Here is a 21322-nt window from a genome sequence, read left to right on the forward strand (position 1 = left end):
CCATCTATCTGTAAGGTAGACAGGACAAGTGTTATTCCCACTTTACAGATGAGGAAGCTGAGGCTCAGTGAAAGTAGTGGCTGAGGCAGGACTTGGTCTTGGTGTTCTGTATCCAAATTTCCTTCCAAAACGTGCTTGATGATATAGATGTGCACTCTGCTCCAGTTTCACATCTAAAAATCATATCTTCCTAACCACGTGTGAGCTCCTAGAGGAGCGATTGTCTCCCTTCCAGTGTTACTTCCTTGTGGACTTCTCAACCTTTAGTATCCATAGACATTCCCTGAGGAATTTGTTCAGGTACAGATTCCCATTTGGAAGCTCTGGGGTGGGGCCTGAGACTGCATTCCTAACATATTGCCAGGCGATGCCCACCCTGCTGGGCCGTGGACGACACTTTACAAAGACCTAAAGTCTGGGCTCAAGAAATACTTGCTCTAAGGTGACGGATGAGTCTTACACCTGACACTCCTGGGACTGCCCTGAACCTTGTTAGCCTGTAGAGAGTGGCCGTGAAGGTGGCCCGTGGCCTTACTGCGGTGGGCCCTGGGGCTGTGTGGGGCAGGAGTTGGTGCTGAATGCGGTCAGAAGAGCTGCAAGCAGGAGAGTCCATCCATGAGGAGCTTTGTTTTCGAATCAGCCTGCCCATCCTCTGTCAGTGACTTTCCACAGACAGGGGAGACACCCTCCTCCGGGTAAGGACAAGCATGGGGCACGGTCCCACCTGCGTGTCCAGCCCTCACACCTCCAGTCCACATCTCTGCAGCAGGCCTCTCCCTCCCTCAGGCTGTGTATGCTGGCACCCACAGACTGAAACCTCATGGCTTCAGAGAGGATTTGTTTCCTGTGAGCCAGGCAGGGAGTCCCCACGTCTCGTCCCTCCTAGGAGCCACTTTCTTAGCTCTTTGGGTACCAAAGGGAAAAGGAAAAAGGCAGTGTCTTCCAGAGCCCTGTTGTCCCTAAAGGGTGTTTGCACCACTGATTTTAAACTAACAGGTGTGTCAGGAACAGGTGTAAGGGTGGGTGGGTGTGGGTGGGTGTGTTTAAGTAGAACAGTGCTTCCCAACTAGAGGCGTTTTTCTTCAAAGCCTTGTAGCAGGCAGACTGACACATAGGAATTTCTCGCAGGTAAATGTGTAAGAACCACAGTGAGGGAAACAAATACCCAAGAAAATATGAAGGTCTTGGCTCTTTTCATTCAGCTCTTTGCTTCTAGTGACCATTTTATTGTGTTTCAAGTGATGGAAATTTGTGAAAAAATACATAAATGTCAGTGATCACAACAATGGTGACCACATGGTCTGATTTCTTACACTGAGAAAGTAGTTGCTTCAGTAGGCTTTTCTCCATTTCTCAAGCAAAATCCTGATTCTGTGAGTTCTCAGACTCACCTTGAGAAGGAAATAGAGAGCCAGGCAGCGTAGGAAGGGTCATCTCTCAGAGGGCTGGAAACCCACCAGACCAGCCAGCAGGTAAGCCATACACACTCAGGACCTCCTGAATCATGTTGTGTTTCAGAGATTCGTGAAAGGATGAGGACAAACTCCTGAGGACGCAGATGCAGGAAAGTCAGTGCCTTTAAACACACTCTGAAAATCATCCAGCTATGAGTGGAAGCCTCAGACAGACAGGTCTCAGATGTAAGCAGCTAAGGCGGACCAAATTAGCAAATGTGAGTTGAGGAGATAACAAGATGTTTTTATGGTTCAGAGGAGGCTTGCGAGATGGCCCAGGGGGATGGGGCTGAGACCAGTGTAGAGGGTGGGTTGGCTGAAACAAGTGGCTTCTCCCCCTCTTGGCATCCCGAGAGCATTGATGTGGACACCGGGCAAGAAGGATTGCCTGACGTGGCAGGTATTCTAAGGGCCACTGAGGAAGCAGTTGGACTCCAGGAGAAAGAGGAAGGAGGGGTGGAAAGAGGGGGACAACTCCGGAAAGAAAGATGAGACAGGTGAGGGCTGGAGTGCGGATATCAGGGAGGTCTGACCGGAAGAGGGGGCTTCTGTCTGACAGGGCCTGATCCCCGTGTGAACCCGCCCCTGCTCTGTTAACACGCACCCAGGGCCTTCCCAAATGGGAGATGCTCAAGGGCTAACATGCAAAGGATAATAATTGGGCCATTTATTGGACCTTTATGTACAGCCCAGTGCCATTGTACATGCATTCTCTTACTGAGAATGTTCCCAGTTTACAGATAAGGAAACTGAGGCTGTAAGAAGTACTTCACACAGGTGTCACAGTTCATGTACGGCAGATGTTAAAACCCAACTCTGACCTGGAGCCGACACTCTTAACGCCTTCATTTTACAGTATTTATCCCCCTCATCCCAGGGCATGTTGGCCCCACGCACGAGAAGAGCAGGAGTGCCGAGAGAATGCACCGGTGATGCCTTCTTGCCCACCAGCTTGTTCGGATACTAGGAATGTTTGCCAGGTGCCCCGAGGAAGGATAGGCGTGATTGGCAAAATGTTCCCCCGCCTCCCGTATCCAGTTGTAGAGCCTGTTTGTAAAGTATGTTTTCATTCAATATTTTATATTAAATACCGGAACTTAAATGACATAGCAAAATGTTAGCCGGACAGTGATAAAAGGGGAAAATGGAGAAACCCATTTAAAAGTTCAAGGTCAATGAGTACTTTTTAAAAGCAGCATCCTGCTTTCCCAAGGAGCTCTACGTCAGAGGGAGTGGGCGGAGGAGGAAACTGCTGGTGTCTAGTGATGGTGGTGGGGGGGGTCTCATGATGGGTCCCGTGGATAGGATTATTCCCTTGTCTCAGCAGGCAGCCTCCATTTTTCTAAGATGTCTCTGCGCCCTTACCATCCAAAGGAAGAAGGCCAGGAGCCTGTCACAGATGTCTCTGGCCCTAATTTTTTCTGAGGTCTAAAAATATAATGATCCACATCAGTGGCCTTTATCACTCAGTGTGGGCACAGCCTTCCTTCCAGCCCCCACTGCAGCAGAGCTCTCCCCTGGCAGGGGAAGAAGGGCACAGCGCTCCTTGGTAAGGGTTTATGGAGATCTTGTGGGGGAAGAAGTCCAGGGAGGCCGCACCTGCCCTCATCCCAGCACCAGGCCAAGTGAGGCGGATTTTATCCCCTCTCATAGATTCCTCCTGATAAAGATGCCTTTGAGTTCACTGGGTGGGCAACACAAAGCATGTTCTGAGGAAGATTCCTGTTGCTGTCCCATGGAGATAAGCTGCCAGTGTTTTTAGGCAGGGACTCCTAGGCCCCCGGAGAAGCAGCTGAGGAGCTGTGACTCTTGTAAGACCCTCCCTACACCTGTAAGTGTCTAGTAAATTCCAACAGCTAGTGGCAAGATACAGTGGTTCTGTTTGCTGATCCAGCTCCTGGGCTGGTCCTTCCATTCACTGCTGACAGGAGCAGGTCTAGAAAGACCCAGAGCAAAGGATGAGGATTGTTGAAAGAGGCCTTGGGGTGGGTGTATCCTCCAGGAGGCAGGAGCATCCCAGGAATGGGATACAGGCTCTACCACTCAGACCGTGTGATCTGAAACACCTGAACCTCAACTTCTGCTCAGACAGCACTGTTCACCTCCACGACTGTCCTGAAGACAGAAGGGGACGCCAAGGGGGCTTAGTCCACACGCTCAGGCTGGACGTCCAGCAGGGCAACGCCATTCAAGGAAGATTGAGGCCGAGCCTGGCCCTGGGTTCTTGCCCTCACTGGCCCTGGGCCATCCCGCCAGCAAGCCGTAGCCCACCGCACTGCAGAGAGGAGATGTGGGCCCCACGGGGCAAAGCTGGGAGGGGCAGTAGTCGGCCACCGCCAAACCCCACGTGTCCCACAGTTGTCTCTGTGATCCTCCAGGAGACTGAAGGGACTGGGACACGGTCACCTGGGCCCCTGTCAGGCACCCTGGCAAGGAGGCAGCCATCAAGTGGGACTGGCTGGGACCCACCCTCATCAGAGGTCAGGCCCATGCCCAGGTGTCTGGAGGCATCTTTTGTATAAGGGTCCTCTCTGAACCCATCAAAATGCCGCCTGCTGGTTTCAACTTCCCAAGTAAGAGGAGAGGAAGAAAGTGTGCGAGGCCTTGGCGCAGGGATGAAACGTGGCGTGTGTCAGCAAGAGGGACCGTGTCAAGGAACCGGGAGAGCTGTGGGTCTCAGTGTGGGGGCCAGTTTGCATCTTTTGGAAACGCCTTCCTGGCTCTGCATTCCTCGTTTGGTGTACTGAACGAGAAGCACAATAGCTCAAGTAACCAAAGGCAGCGGCAGTGGAAAACTCCTGGGTTCTGAGATGAATTTATAGCATGGGGTTTTTTTTAGAACCCCAGTGATAGATTCACATTTTATCAATATTTTACTGCTGTCATCACGGTGCTACTAAACCTGGATGAAAAAGGAACGGTTTATCTGACTATCTGCTGCAAAGTCTCCAGATATTTATTTCATTTTGCCTATTTTCCTCCCGACTAGTCCTTTTAGGATTGCAGCCTGTGTGGATAGGTGACACTCAGCTTCATTCCGCAGATCTGCCACTGCCCAGCCGCGTGACTCTGGACAGCTTGACAGAACCCTCAGTTTGCCCATCTCTAAAGTGGGATGTAACACTGACCGCATGGGACAGTTGTACGGGATAAACGTGGCAAAGTGCCTGGCGTGGGGCTTGGCACGTAATGGGAAGCTAGTTAACAAAAGCAGCTTGTTCTTGTAATTTTGCCTTTGACACTGTGGGCACCCACTGGGTGTCTGGCTTGGGGAGCCTCTTGGCCTTTCCTGGGCACCCCCCTGCCCGCTGGAAGTCAATGAGGGGAGTCCAGGATAGCGGCAGGATGGCCAGTTTAGGCAGGGCATTCAGCCTGGTGCATGTGACAGCCCTTTCCCTGCGGCAAGCATTCCTTGCCGACTCCGTGAGGCGGAATGCAAACACCAGGCGAGTTCGGTACCATGCCCCAGCCTGCCAGGATGCACTCCTAGAAGCAGATGTGTGCAGGCTCCAGCCCGTCAGAAGAATTCATTAGGACAGCCTGTGATACGGTGCTGAAACCGGAGGCTCGTTCAGGCGGGCCGGGGATGGGGAAGCCTTGTCCCTGCTGAACCTCTCTAGCTGATAAAGGCAGCCTCTGCTGGCAGATTCCATTTTTCACTGGGCCATCTGCATCCAGTCAAGGATAACTTGTCTTTCCAAAAAAGCTCCTCGTCAGCATCAACCCGGCACAACGTCCCCCCTCCGTGAGTCAGGCACCTCTCCTGGTGCCTGGGGTCATGCGGACAGTGTGGTGTCAACAGGCCAGTGTCATCATAATATACACGGAAGCCTTGAAGTGGCTGGGTGTTTATGTGGTTGATGCCCTGTTGCTTTTTATCAGTCCGAGTTATTACCGATTTAGCTCTGTCTATATAGCTGGTCTATAAATCTTCAGAGCAGTGGTTTTCTTTTCTTAATGTTGTCATTGCAGCTATCAGCTTTTATCACCTGTTTATGTAGAGAATGTTACTACTCTCTGCAGTCATTCCTATCCTTTATCCTTTCCCTCTTACTCTCCCCCTTTTCATTCCCTCCCTCCACGTCTCTCTTGCAGTGGAGGTTTGAGAGAGTTGGTCTAGTCCTTCTGTCTGATGCTGGGGTTCTTGTGTAGTCCTGAGGGGACATCTTAGAGGACACAGTCCATCCTTGGGGAAGGCTCATAGGTTTGGGGAGATCTTAAGAGAAGGATCAAGTTCTGGGCCTTTAAGTCTACCCCATCCCCCGCCTTTCTGTGATTGCCAAAAAGTTTAAGGCCAACTGTAGTGGTTTGGGTCTTCCCAGAACATCCCTTCAGAGCTGAGGTTGGCCAGAAGGAGCTCTTCCCCTGCAGTGGTCAGTTCCTACCCACATCTAGCCACTGTTGTCCAACCACTACCATTATAACTGCTTTTATGGATCTTCTGGAGACAGAGACATCTAAATTAGGTTAAAAGTGATGTCATTCACTGCCTAACTTAAAATCAGAGATAAGTTTATAACTTCATTCATTTAGCACTCATATATCGTGAGCCTCCTATGTATCTGGCCCCTCATTCAGAGATGAAGCAAGCATGGCCCTCTCCCCAGGGGCCTCACAATCTAGTAGGAGAAGCAGAAACTTAAGCAGATAACTCGGGCGTGGGCAAAGGATCAAGACTGAGATTTGCCAAAAGAGGCTAGAGAAGGCTTAGCAGACAGAATATTTTTCAGCATGGACTTGAAGGATGCAGAGGAGTTTCTCAGAAGGAAAGAAGTGGAAGAACATTCCAGGCAGAAGGAACTGCAAGAATTAAAAGGACTGGGAATATCTTGGTACACCTGGAGCCATAGTGGGGAAGGAGGGCACAGGGCCATGTCCAGAAAGACTCCTGCTTTCTCAGGATGGTGTATCCTCGGAGCTGGCTACTAAGTGGTACATAGAGCTGGCTTCTGCTGCCTTGTGAGACCCAGTTGTTACATATGTAGGACTTTTGCAAGCCTGTTGTCAAACCATAGTAGCTTGAGTGCGAACGTTTATACCCTGGAAATTGGCAAGTGCTGCAAAGCAGGACTGCTCTTGTTAGTTTGTGTTTTAGAGAACCAGCTTGCACACCTGCTGCAGGCTACTCTGGGTGATGGGTGTGTAGCTACAACCCAACAGAGTTTGGGCAACCTGTCTCTCTGTACTGAGTCAATTACTCCCTTCTCCCAGGAAGGCCCGGCTGTGCGGTTCTTCTTCAACAGCTGCTCCTTAAGGATGAGGTCAAAGAGAACTAGAACAACAAGCTGCTTCCTTCTGTTTTGAAGACGACTTGGTTTGCGGGGCCTGTGTGCCTGCCTGTATTCTTGTACTTCCTCCCACGTGCCTATTCTAAAGCCTCCTTCGCTTTAGAACCTACAGGCAGTCCCCGCTGTGATCAGTGCCACGCCCTTGATTTCCTCCCTCGTGGGTGGGGCAGCACTGGTCCAGAAAGAGATCCTGCAGGGCAAGATCCTCAGACCCTGGAGATCCCAGCACGGCCCATGTCAAGAAAGGACTACGTTTTTAAAGAAATATTTTTTTGTTCCTTCTACTGAATTGACCAGTTATTTCATTGTCAGTTGCCACAGGCTTGCCTTGGATAACTGTGTGTACAGTTGCTCAGGCCTTGAAACCTGTGGCCACAAACGGTTGTCCCAGTTCAGTGTGATAGGAGTCAAGCAAAACACATTTGGGCTGTGGCTTTCCTGCTGACCAGTGGTGGTCAGTGTATACAAGTTATCTGACTTCTCTGAACCTCATTTTCTTTATCTGTCCCATGGGAATAGAATAACAAGCTCACTCCATAGGGTTGCTATAAGGGTTAAACTAGACTATGGGTACAAACTGCCTGGCTTTGCTAGTTCATGTCTTCTTCTCGCTCCTGTTGCCCCGACTACTCCCGCCCCCTGCCTTATCTTCATTTGGTGAATGAGGCTGATGCTAGCTTTTAAAAAAAAAAAATCCATGACGGATCTACCTACATTTCTTCTGCTGGACCCCATGCGTCAGGTTAGGGGAGCCATCAGTGACCCATCCAGGGAGAGGACTCACAGCTGTGGCTTTACGATCACTGTGCTCTAATCTCTCTGGATCTGTGACATGTGGATAATAATAGGTTTGCAGGGAGAATCATAAGAGAGCGTGCTTTTAAGGTGCTTAGCAATTTGCCTGGCACGTTGAGAGCCCTCAGTGGTGAAAGCTGCTGTGGTTTAAATTGCTGTGACAAAATAGGGTTGAAAGGATTCTGAGTCAAAGGACCGTAGAACTGGATGGGATCTTAGACTCCAATCGTCTTGTCTGCAGAGAAACAAAGGGCTGCATGATGCGTGGCAGAAGCAGGACTCAAATCCAGGTATCCTAACTCATAGTCCAGAGGTCCCGGCATCTAATCAGCAGCAAATGGTTAATCCTCGCACAGGACTTTGTTTTTTTTTTTTTTCCTACCAAAGCTGAAAGACCAGAACAACCCTCACGGAAGATCATTAATATTGGGGGTTGTTCCTTTGAGGCTAATGAGGACTCACATTGCTGCGTTCCCCAAGGGAGAAACTGTAAGAGGAGGCTGGGGCTTCATTTCCAGGAAGATGGAAGCTGTTACATGTTGCCTCTGAGCACAACCCCGGTGGGGACCAGAGTCCCTGAGAGCTGATGGAACATACATCATCCTGAAATCTGGCTGCCTTGAGCCAAATACAAATACAGGCGAGACCCAAAACTGGGATTTCAGCTCTCTTTAGCAAAATGAGGCATTTTAGCAGATAAGACAAAGCTGGGGAAATTGGCAAAAATCAAATATCAGCCTCAAAACAAATGTATTTGGAGCAGAATATTGACCATATGTAAAGTGTGTAAAAGTGATTTTTAAGTAGATTTTTTCCCTCTTTTTCTCCCTGGGTGTTTATTTTGGCCATTAGTTTGAGATGAATATTGACATTCTTGACTATTGAAAATCTTCCTCTAGGAGCTGGCCTCATTTTTGCATTTTTTTGCACTTGTTTTAATCTGAAACACTCAGGACATATAAGCCTGGGAAAGGAGGGGGTGAGGGGAGGGGAGCACATGGCTCTGTTTCATGTGGTGGTCTTTACGCTGACTCCTAGTTGCTGGAGGAGGTGATGAAAATGAAAAGCTTTAGAGCCCACAGTCTTTACACTGACTCCTAGTTAGTGGAGAAGATGATGAAAATGAAAAGCTTTAGAGCCCACAGTTGCAAGTTTGTAGCCAGCTCTGCCACACTCTTCCTGTGATCCTGAGTAAGTCCCGTAGGCTCTCTCAATCTCATTCTCTTATCTTCCAAAGAGAAATAATAACAGAACTGGCCTGTATCAGCCTGGGTCCAATCAGGAGAGAGAAACCACATAGTGACTTGAACAAGGTGGCTTAATCTAAGGAAGTATTCAACTCAGAGAGGTGCATACTTACAAAGATATAAGGAGAATCCACAACTTCCCTGGTGGCGCAGTGGTTAAGAACCCACCTGCCAATGTGGGGGACGCGGGTTCGATCCCTGGTCAGGGAGGATCCCACATGCCGAGGAGCAACTAAGCCCGTGTACCACAATTGCCGAGCCCGCGTGCTGCAACTACTGAAGCCTGCACGCCTGGACCCTGTGCTGTGCAACAAGAGAAGCCACCATAATGAGAAGCCTGCACACTGCAACAACGAGTAGTCCCTGCTCTCCACAACTAGAGAAAGCCCGAGCACAGCCATGAAGACCCAACACAGTCAAAAATATTAAAAAAAAGAGAAAGAGAGAATCGTAAAGGTGACCCCAGGGCTGAGTGCAACTACCCAAGGCAGGACAAACATGGGACAGGAGGCCTTCCTGAGGCTGAGGGTCCGGCTTGGCTGGAGAAGGTGTGGGTGGAGCCCACAGAGCGGCAGACAAGTCTGCTGGCTTGTTTGGCCAGGTAGTCCAGTGGCCAGGCAGTAGGAAACAGCCCACGTACAGGTGAGCCAAGGTGGGTGGGCAAAGAGAAGTAGGGTGTTGGGGGTCTACTTCTTGGCAGGTGACCCTTGGCCTGGAATTCACGATGCTGATGTTGAGAGCCCGTGGGAAACAATCGGCCAGGGCGCAGGCAAGCAGAGGCTGGCGGGCGGATGTACAGAGGATTAGGGAGCATGGGGGCCGCTTGCAGTGTTTGCATCAGGAAGGCCAGAGCAAAGTGATCACTGGGCTCCGGGCGGGGCTCAAGGCTGCTGAGGATCTAGGCACCCTGGGTGAGATAGAACACCACCGGATGTCTCCACACAGGCATGGGCAGATGCACAGAGCAGCGGAAGCGGAAGCAAAAGCAAAAGCAAACAGCACATCAAAACCAGGAAAACGTCTTCCTCCTATAATGTCTCTCCATTGCCCTCTACTGACAAAGCTTGCCATCATGCTCAGTGTGAAGAAATACTTCAAGAATCCCGTCTATCCTTGCCAAGCAGGTACTGAAGGGTGAATTGGGAGCTCAGAGGCAATAAATTGATTAACTGGGACAAGACTTCAAAGAGTTGTTTGAGAGATTAAATGAAAGAGACCGTGGAGGGTCCTTATCACGATGCCTGGTAACTTTCAGTAAATGGAATCTGTTTTCTTGATTCCTGCTATGGGGTATCAGTCCACATTTTCCAAAATGTGTATGGTCTTTAACTTACGTAGTAATGAACTCCATTGTTTAATGAGAAAACGGGCTCAGAAGAACAGCTTAAATATCCTGTAAAAGCCCCCAGTGAAAGCAATCCCACAGGCCAGAGGCTTTGTATGGTGAAAATTAGCAAGTAACACTTTTAGAGATGCTTTCTGGGTAGCTGCAACCTGGGCTGCTCTGGAATAGGATTGCAGGGACCTGTCCCCCACCTGCCAAGATTTACGGTGATGCTGAGGTGTTCTCCAACAGTGACACCTGTTTTGTCCATTTATACCCTCTCCCAGCCCCTGCCATGGTTTCCTGATGGTTCAGTCTCACATTTCCTTGCATGAAAGAAGCTTCATTGGCTCCCAAAATCTTCTGAATGGCTAAATTGAAGGGGACCTTAGAGGCCACCTGTCCTGACTTCATTTTTCGGAGGAGGCCTAAAAAGCTGAAGTGGATTTCCTAAAGCCATCCAGCTCAAGGCAGGACTGTGGCTGGAACCCAGGTCTTCTGAGTGCATCACACTGTCTGCAAAGGGCACGCAACTAATGAAGAATATGCTTTATAACTGGAAATTGAGTTTCCAAAGATGAGTAGATATTGGTGTGTATGTTTTTTTTGTGTTCTCCCAAAATTCATGTCCTTCCCCAAACCTCAGAATATGACTTTATTTGGGAATAGAGTCATTGCAGATGTAATTAGTTAAAATGCGGTCATACTGGAATAGGATGGGTCCTTATCAATAGGACTAATGTCCTGATAAAAAGAGGAGAAGAGAGACAGAGATAGAGACGCAGGGGACAACTCCGTGTGAAGTCAGAGGCAGAGACTGGGGTGATCACAAGACAAGGAACAACAAGGATTGCTGGAAACCTCCAGAAGCTAGGAGAGGGGCCTGAACAGATTTTCCCTCTGGGCCCTCTAGAAGGACCCAATCCTGCTGACACCTTTATTTCAGACTTGTGGCCTCCAGCAAAGCCACCCGGTGGCGGGAAAGTGAATACAGTGTGCAAAGATGAATGTCCAGAGATGCTGTGTACCGGGAGGTGTTGTGCCTAATGTACACCCACAGCTGCTTATCACGTTTCACAGAGATTTTTATCTCAACTCCTCAGTCTGGCCATCGGGATTCACCAGGCGTCTGTCCTCTAGCCGTCATCTGCTCTGTGCTGTGGAGGATGCTGAAGTTTAGAGAGATGGAGTAATTTGCCAGGTCGGAAGGCTGGTGAGTGGCCAATTGATATTTGGAGCATATTCTGTTTTCTTCCCAAGTCAATAGTCTTTCTATTGCACCATAAATAATCCCTTTATAACATAAATATCAGGGGTGGGAGATGATCTGTTAACTGAGGTTATTATATGAATTGAATCTGGTTTTGATCCTTAAATCTGACAAGGACACAGCACCACCTTTACCCTGCTGCCCTCACCACCAACTAATTTAAACTAATTTTACTCAGGAAAAGATGCAAGAACTGTATATCACATTGTCAATTAGAATAATACAATACATACTAAAAGAATTGTCCACTACGGTAATGAGGTTTATTCTGGGGATGAAAGATGTAATTTGTAGAAACTATTAATAGTTTCCTATTTAACAGAAAAAAATACTTATCTTAATAAATACAAACACCTTAACAAAAACTCTATCATTTTCCTTGGTAGAACTCTTAAAAATTTCATGGGAAGAATTTCTTCATACATCCAAACACACCCACACACTAACACGGGCAAATTAATACAACAATTGAGATACCATTTCACATTTGCCTGAATGGCAACAATGAAAGAAATTGGTGGGGTTGTGGAACACCTGGGATTCTCATATATTGCTAATGGGAGTGTAAAATGATAGTCATTTTGGAAAACTCTTTGTCAGTTCCTTATAAAGTCAAATATACATCTACCCCATGACCCAACAATTCCACTCCTTAGTATCTATTCAAAAGAAATGGAAACATGCATCTACAATAAAAATTGTACAAGATATATTCACATTAGTTAAAAATTGGAAACTACGTAAATATTCATCAACAGGAGAAAGAATAAATAAGTAAATTGTGGAACATTCATACAATGGAATGCTATTTGGTAATAAAAAAAGAATGAATAAATGATCATTGCAACAAAATGGATGAATCTCAAAAAATTTTGAATGAAGGAAGACAGAAACAAAAGAGAATGTACTGCATGATTCCTTTTATGTGAAGTTCAAGAAAAGGCAAAGAAGTCATAGATAGAAACCAAAACTGTAGTTGCCTATGAAGAGTGGGGAAGAGGGCATAAAGAAATTTCTAGGGTAAATGAAATGAAATGTTCTGTATCTTTATTGGGGTTTTGATTACTTGGGTGTATACATTTAACAAAAGTCATCAAATTGTATGCTTGAAATTGATACATTTCACTGATTTTACCTCAGTTAAAAAAATACTCCAGTTTGCCTCATCATCTTTGAGGAGGAGGAACAGAAAAAAATGTTTGGAAGAAGGTCAGTAGATAAAACAAGAATGGGTGTTAAGTACATGGTAGTTTAGTGCATCTCTCTCTCTACCATTGTGCTTGCTGAAAATTTCCATAAAATTAAATGCAAAAGCCAAAGCATCCTCAGTGTGGAAGAACCCAAGAAATTCTCTTTCAGAATGGAAGCAGACAAGGATGTCTCTTGCTATTTAATAGGAATTAGCAACACTGGTAAGAACTATTCAAGGAGATAAGGAGACAAGAGATAATGCCTTAGTACAAAATACAAACATAGAAAAGTTTAAAAAGAATTATTTATTTATTTGGCTGCACTGTGTCTTTGTTGTGGCTTGCAGGATCTTTGTTGACGTGTATGGGAAAAGTTTTGAGCAGACATTTCATCAAAGAAGATGCATAGGAAAATATATCCAAAATATCATTTATTTGTAGAGTACATAATTATATATCTCATTGATCTCCAGAAAGCACCCAAGAATAATTAGTGAGAGAAAATTAGTCAAGCAGCTGAAAATATAAGAAAATTCATTAGAATGGATTTTATTTGTGCATTGTATCTGAAATACAACTTTAATAGAACAAATTCTCTTAAACATTAAACTTCAAAATACCAGATATATACAGATGTCTTAACACAAAAATATTGGTATTTTTGTTTGATTCTCTTGCCATGTCTGTGCTTAAGTATAAAAAATCCCCCCAGGTTTTGAATTAAGGAAGCTTTTACCCTCCAAGGAAACAATTTCATTATCCCAAACACTTTTGGGGTTATGCTTGGTCTGGTTGAGCCTGGATGCTGATTACAAAACTTTCCACGAGACTGATGGGATGCAGTGAGCTTTATTTACGGTCCTGTATCTCAGGCTTCCCTGGATTCAGGTCACACAGTTCCTAACCCTTGTCTCTACTCACAGAAGTCTGTGTACCTGCCAGTCTGCTACTTCACTTGACTGGATTTTGCATTTCTTTGATTGTTAACATATTTAAATGTCTCTGGTCCAGTTTTAAAGACCTCTAAACTTGGTAGAATCCTGCATTCTTTTAATATTTTTCCAGTGTTGGAGTCCAACAACAAATAAAAGATATTGAAACAACACCCAACTGGATTCTGGATATCTCTCATTCATGGTCTGACCTTGTGCTCATAACTTCCAAAGTTATCCTATTGACAATGAAGACAGGACAGGAATTTGAAATGCTGAAACTATTTAATGGTAAATGTTCCTTGAATTCCATTTTTCTCTTACGAAGTTGCTATGTTCATGATGATTATATTTCAAGGAAATAAATTGCCTCTGGTACCTCATAAATCAAAACTTTCCTTTGTACCAAATGGCACTTTTGCCCAGGAAAATTAATTCCTCTCTCTGAGGGGCAAGTGCTAATTAATTCCTCTCTCTGAGGGGAAAGTATTAATATTAAAACCCTAGGAGAATTTGCTCCAGTCTTCTTACAAGTACTTGTGTGCCGAGATGTGTAGACGGAGAACTTGCTCTGATGACAATACAAGATTGAAATCAGAGTGGAGAAAAGAATCAACTCAGGGCTTTTGTCCTTGCTGCTGACATTGCTGAGAAAGGGCTGCCCCCACCTCTGGCGCCCACCCAGCTTCCCATCAAAAACGAACCAGCCTGGAGTTCATCCTAAGCATCGACACAAGTCTCCCCCCTGGCTCCTCCAGGGGATATTGGCAAATTCCTGAAAGTGCCCTCAGGGTAGTTTTGTTTTCTCTGTGGCTGGTTAATGCTTATCGATGCCCCCACGTCAGCAGGCAAACTGCCGTCTTTTCTCTGTGAATCCAAGGAACTTGAAATAAGAACATGGACATGGATGCAGCTGCAGAGTCACCCTTTAACTGGCTCTCCTCTCATTTATTTGCCTTCTTTTTTGCATACCTCGCCCTGCATGACGCTCAGAGCGTGGTTTATTGAAGCAGAGCCCAGACCTGAATATAAAACTAAAAATATAATAACACCTCATATTTATTAAGCACTTAACTACGTGCCCGCCATGGGCTAAGTGCTTTCCGTGGATCATTTTATTTAATCTCCACAACCCAATGACACAGCTGTTCCCAGGCATCTCCGCTTGGATCTCCCACAGGATCAGCAAATCAACATGCTCACAATGGAACCCATCACCTTCTTCCCCAAGCCTCCTCCTTATCCTCCTCCGTGGCTCCAGCCAGAAACCTGGGAGTCATCCTGGACTTCTGCCCCCACCTGACACCCAATCAATCATGATGCCCTAAGGCTAAATCTAAACCTCTGTCCCTCCACCGCCTCCACATGTCTCCAGCCCTCACCCCCACATCTGTCTCTGGATTATTGTAACAACCCTGTAACTCTTCCCTCCATCACCACTCTTGAGGCCCCCCCAGTCTATACTGGTTCAGCATCTAAGAGAGACTCATCTAAAATGCAAGTCATCTCAGCTCACCACCTGGTTCCCTTAGGATGAAGCTTAAACTTCCCAGGGGTTCACCAGGCCTTTGAACACCTGACCCTTACCTTGCCCCAAAACTCACAGCTCCAAAGACCTGCTTTACTCTCAATCGTCTTTGAGCTTTGTTCTAAACTTTGTTGAATCCCTCCCTCTATAGCTTCCTCTTCCCATTTCTCCCAAATCCCTAACTCTCACTCATTCTCCAGGTCTCAGCCTAAACAGAGAAGCACTTCCTGATCCCCAAACCTGCTATCCCTGTGACCCCTCACACAGTCCCACACTTCTCTTACTTTTGCACTTACCACACCACTCTAGACTGTAAACCACCCGTGGTAGGCAGAATAATGGCTCCCCAGAGACGTCTCAATCCCTAGAACCTGTGAATATGTTACCTTACAAGGCAAAAGGGACTTTGCTGATGTGATCAAGTTAAGGATGTAAAAAAAAAATTTATTTATTTACTGGCTGCATTGGGTCTTCGTTGCTGCTCATGGGCTTTCTCTGGTTGTGGCAAGGAAGGGCTACTCTTCATTGTGGTGTGCAAGCTTCTCATTCTGGTGGCTTCTCTTGTGGCAGGGCACAGGCTCTAGGCACACGGGCTTTGGTCGTTGTGGCACATGGGCTCAGCAATTGCAGCGCACAGGCTTAGTTGCTTCATGGCATGTGGGATCTTCCTGGCCCAGGGATCGAACCCGTGTCCCCTGCATTGGCAGGTGGATTCTGAACCACTGCTCCATCAGGGAAGTCCCAAGTTAAGGATTTTTACATGGGGAGATTATCTTGGATTACTGAGGTGGACACTACATATAAATAGGAAAAGAGATGGGAGAGTCTGAATCAGAGAAGGAGATATAATAAAGGAAGCAAAGCTCAGAACGATATGGGGCTGTGAGCCAAGAAAGGTGGGCAGCCTCTAGAAGCTGGAAAAGGCATGGAAACAGATTTTCCCCTAGAGGCCCCAGAAGGAAAGCAGTCCTGATGATACCTTGATTTTAGCCTAGTGAGAACCATATTGGACTGATGATCTTCAGCAGTGTAACGTAAAAAATTATGTTGTTTTAAGCCACTAAGTTTGTGGTAGTTTACTCTAGCAGCAGTAGAAAACAAATGAATCCTCCGTGCAGATTTTGTTCCTCTCTATTATCATTAGCTCCCAGAACAGTGACCGGCTCCTGGTACGTACTCAGTAACATGTGGCAGGATGCTATTTTGGGAATATTATCCTCTTTATTTTTCTTCTAGCATTCTACTCTCCATCTTGCTACTCTAGCAGCTAGTCCCTGGGTTCTTTTCCTTAGGAAATAGGTATGACAAGAAGAAATGGCCAGTTGGTCCCTCTTTTGAATTTTCACGTATTTTTATATTTGTGTTTGCCAAAAACATCATGAAGGGAATGACTCTAAGAAGAAATTACCAAAATTTAAAAGAAGGAGGGATTTCTCTTGAAGACCAGAAAAACATTCCTTGAGGCAGGAGGAGGTGGAAAAAGAAAATGGGGCTTGAGAAGGGAGAAGGCAAGACCCTAGGAGGGGGTGGCTGAGTGATGCGTCTTAGGTAGTCAGGGTGGAGGACCACCCTGGCAGCCCAGCTGAATATCTAGTGTCTTCCCGGCCTGGATGGGTGGGGCAGACAGGGGAAGCATCTCAGTGGATACCTACATGCACAGATTCCTGGAACAGCAGAAAGACCACTTTCCAGGCTTTGGCAGTGAGTTCCCTGAAACATAGGCTAGAACCTTCAACATTGACCAAGATTAGACCTCAGTGACGTGGGAGTTTGATATAGGAATTAAGTTCCATTCTAGGAAAATAAAATTATATTTCTTGTGCTCTTGAATTCAAACCCACCACACGCACCCATCAAATAAACGAACCGCCCCATGGCTTGCTGTCTGTGCTTATAGCTTTCACATACCCGCAAAAGCCAACTCTGTTATGACTTTGGTAACTATCCTGCCACAATGCAAAACTCTTCCTTAGCTGTCAAAGGAAATAATTTTAATATTCCATACCACAGCAAGTGTGTTAAGCCTATTTTCTTGATTTTTGAAATGAAAATTAGGATCTCTAAGCCCAATATTTTTGTGTGTTCATTCATTAGTTCAATGCATGCAAATAGCAAGATTATAGAGTATAGTGCTGAAAAGCAAACACTCTGCTGGGTGTAAAATCCTTGCTCTTTCTCTTGCTAGCTGTGTAACCCTGAGCACCTCTCTAAATCTCTTTATAAGAGCCTGTGAGTTGAGCTAACATATAGGCTTCTTGTCAAGATTATTTGAGTTAATATATGTAGAATACTCCTGTTTGGGTGTGCTGCCTGATTTACTTCGTGTTGACTCTTTAAAAAAAAATCTGATACATGCATAGAAATTGAACTAATGTCACACGCTGTAATTGGAGATAAAGAGAGATGACGGCTTGATATGAAAAGCACCCCGCTGGTGGGTCGGGCTAGTTGTTTTTAGCCGTGCAGGCTCTGTTCCAGACACTGGGAATGTCAATGAACAACACAAAAAACTCTACTCTCATGGAGCTTACATTCTATTGGGGGAAATAATAGAAAAAACATGAAGAACTAAACCCAGTGAATATTTACTAAGTCAGGTGAAGGACAGCAGATCAAGGTAAAGGGGATAGGTACTCCATTTTAAATAGGGTCATTATTTGGAAAGAGATCTGAGGGAAGTGAGGGAAGAACAGCCAAGTGCAGAGGCCTGGAATGGGGCATCATTGTGAACTTGAGAACCAATAAGGCAGTCAGTTTGTTGGGGCCAAGTGAGCAGGTGATGGAGGAGAAGCTGCAGGAGTCAGATCATGGAGGGACCTTGCGGGGAAATGTAAAGATGTTTGTTTTCATTCTGGCCAGGAAGCCATTGGAGAGTTTTGAGCAGAAGAGTAACATGATCTGACTTAAAAATTAAAAGGATCATGACCCAGCAATTTCAATCCTAGGTATACACCCAAAATACTGGAAACAGGTATTCAACCAAAAACTTGTATGAGAATGTCATAGTAGCACTGTTCACAGTAGCCAAAAGGTGGAAACAACCAAATGTCCATCAACTAATGAGTGGATTACACAAAAAAATGTGGTCTATCCAGAAAACAGAGTATTATTCAGCTATAAAAAAGAACACATGGTATAACATGGGTGAGACATGAAAATACGCTAAGTGAAAGAAGCTGGGCAAAAAAGGTCACATATAGTATGATCCCATTTAAATGAAATGTCCAGCATGGGCAAATCCATAAAAAAAAGAAAGCAATTAGAGGCTGCCAGGAGTGGGGGAAGGGGAGAATGGGCAGTGACTGCTTACTGGGTGCGGGTTTCCTTTGGGGATGATGAAATGTTTTAGAACTGGATAGAGGTGATGGTTGCACAACGTGGTAAATGCACTAAAAGCCACTGCAGTGTGTACTTTTAGCATGTTTGATTTCATTTTATGTGAGTTTTAACTCAGAAAAATTTTAAAGATCCCTGAGGCTTCTGTGTGGGGAATAGACTGAAGTGGGGTAAGGACCAAAATCTGTGAGGAGGCTCTTGCCGTAATCTAAGAGAGGTGGCTCAGACGGGCTGGTGATGGTGGAGGTGGGGAGAAGTAGGCAGATTTGGATATATAATCTAAAAGGTAAAGTTCCTGAGTGTCCTCTCTGAGGTTCAGTTCTGGTGGGACCCCATGGGCTCTCTCTCTGAGAGCCCGAGTAGTTACTCTCAGCGCTGAGCAGGACTAGATTTAGGAAGCCTGGGTGTTGCTCAGCTCAAGGCAAGTACTGGGCCTGAGGATGGCCACAGTGATGGGGTGCTATGGGCCACAGAGACCTTTTGCCCAGGACAATATGCTGGATTCACATCAGCCCGGATGAGGGATTACACTCCACTTAAGGGTGGATACCATGTTAAAGCTCTGTGTAAACTGTTTTCTTCCGACCCATCAATAAACATCGCTTTGAGAGAGAGAGAGAGCACCAAATGCACTGATGGGTCTTAATTGTCCAGAACAGTGACTAAGCCCCACTTGGTCAAGATTTTCTTGACTTAGCAGCCGTCCAGAGAGTGACAAATTTATGATTCGAGAGCAGTTTCATTTTTCTGCCTGAATCACACAATAATTTGTGGGAATTAGCTACCTGATAAGATAAGGGATAGGGGTGGGAGGTTGTGGAGGGGAGGGGAGAGGGCATTCAATGCCCCTCAGTGTTCCAGGGAGGGCTGTGGAATTTTCTGTGCAGCCCTGGACACACTGCAGGGACCATTAAAGGATTAACTGGCCCTGATGGGGCGGCTGCACAGCGGTGAGGTTAGTAAATCATGGGAGGCCCGGTCGTTATCCTGGGAATTCATTCAAGTTGTATCCGCTGAGACACCAGCTATCATCCGGAGTCTCCAAAGAGGACACCAAAACCCGAAGCTGAACTCGGGGACTTGAAGGGCTGAGACTTCCAGGTCACAGGCACCGGGATTGTTTTCTTTTTTTGGCACAAACCCTCTCCAAGGTCATAACTCCCGCCTCCATCATGGTCACATTTTTGTGGGGGCCATCCATTGCAAGTTTACTTCTCTCCACCAGCATTGTATCAACTTGGCATTTCGCTCCTTTAGGAAAAAATGTCCTTTTCTGAAACACGAGAGCAAGCGTATTAGACAAAAGGACGTTTTCTTCTGTGGCATTTGTCAAGAGCAGAGGCTTAGGTATTTGCCTTTCCTCTTTCTTTGTATGTGGTTTTTCTTTTTATCAGGCAGAGGTGGGAGGGGGTGTCTTATTTCACTTAAACATGGAACTATTAAAAAAAACCCCTGATTCATCTGGTGTTGTGGAATATGGGGGTTCTTGACAAAGGCAATAAGTGGAAATAAAAAATGTATTTGAGTTGCTTGTGTTTCACTCCCCAGATGCCCAGCAAAACGGCAGCAAATCTTTCCCCTTACTCTTTTCAGGACATTTATTAATTATGCTGCCGAGTGAGACTCTGTTTGAGGAATCTGTCTCTGTGTCCTCGTGGACTTTGACCGACATCTGAAAGATCAATTTTGCAGAAAAAGGGGATTTTGTGTTGCTGGTTTAAGGGCTCTCAGGGCCCTAATGCGCCACTGCTGAAGGGGTGTTAACGGATGAGGAGGAAGCATTCTGCGCGATTCAATCAACGAACCTGCTACCAAGCAAAGGTCCTGAGGGCGTCGGGCCTGGGGTGGGTGGCCTGATAAATGGACTGAGGAACAAGCCCACTGGGAGCAGGAGGCAAGTGTGTGGTTAAGAGTCCCACAGCCTGGATGAAACCCTGACGCCACCACTTTCTGTCTGTGACTATGGACAAGTCATCTGATGTCTCTGAGCCTCAATCACTTCGTTAATAAAGTGAATAATGGTACTTTCTCCTTAGGGTAGTTTGAGGATTAAGAGATGTGTTTATTTGTTTATTTAAATATTTCTTTTTTTAAAAAAAGATTCATTTATTATTTACTTATATTTATTTTGGCTGAGTTGGGTCTTTGTTGCTGTGCATGGGCTTTCTCTAGTCGTGGCGAGTGGGGGATTACTCTTTGTTGCAGTATGCAGGCTTCTCATTGCTGTGGCTTCTCTTGTTGAGGAACACGGGCTCTAGGCATGTGGGCTTCAGTAGTTGCAGCACACGGGCTCCGTAGTTGTGGTTTGTGGGCTCTAGAGCGCAGGCTCAGTAGTTGTTGCACACGGGCTTAGTTGCTCCGAGGCATGTGGTATCTTCCTGGACCAGGGCTGGAACTCGCGTCCCCTGCATTGGCAGGTGGATTCTTCACCACTGTGCCACCAGGGAGGTCCCAAGAGAGGTAATATTTATGAAGTATCTGATACAGAGTAAGAGCTATGGAGTTAGCTGTTATTATCTTTGTTCGGGGGGCAAAGGGTTGCTTCCTTTGCTGTGTCCAGGACAAACACAGATCATGCCCAGGGATGCTTTCTGGTTCAGCGCTGGACTGTGCTTTGTGGTCACTTGCGTAATTTCACCTAGTGGAGGGGAAAGAACACTGGACTTGGGGTCAGAAAACTTGGTTTCAAGTGCCTTCTCTTCCACTAATGAAATGAGTGCACTTGGGGAAAATGTCTTATTCTCTCCAAGCCTCAGTTTCCTAATTTGTCAAGTGGGGACACTCATCTGGGGCTCACTGATATAGTGTGAGGATCAAATTAGATTACTAATTCATGTGGCTATACTGTGTAGGCTGGAAAGCACTCTATGGATGGAAGATGGGGTCAATAATGAATGTGCTGTTGGATAACAGGCTATTGATGTCATGGGCCACCCCAATACCCTCTAATGGCTTTGT

Source organism: Hippopotamus amphibius, chromosome 9 (genome assembly GCF_030028045.1).
Source record: "Hippopotamus amphibius kiboko isolate mHipAmp2 chromosome 9, mHipAmp2.hap2, whole genome shotgun sequence".
NCBI classification, from domain to species: Eukaryota; Metazoa; Chordata; class Mammalia; order Artiodactyla; family Hippopotamidae; genus Hippopotamus; species Hippopotamus amphibius.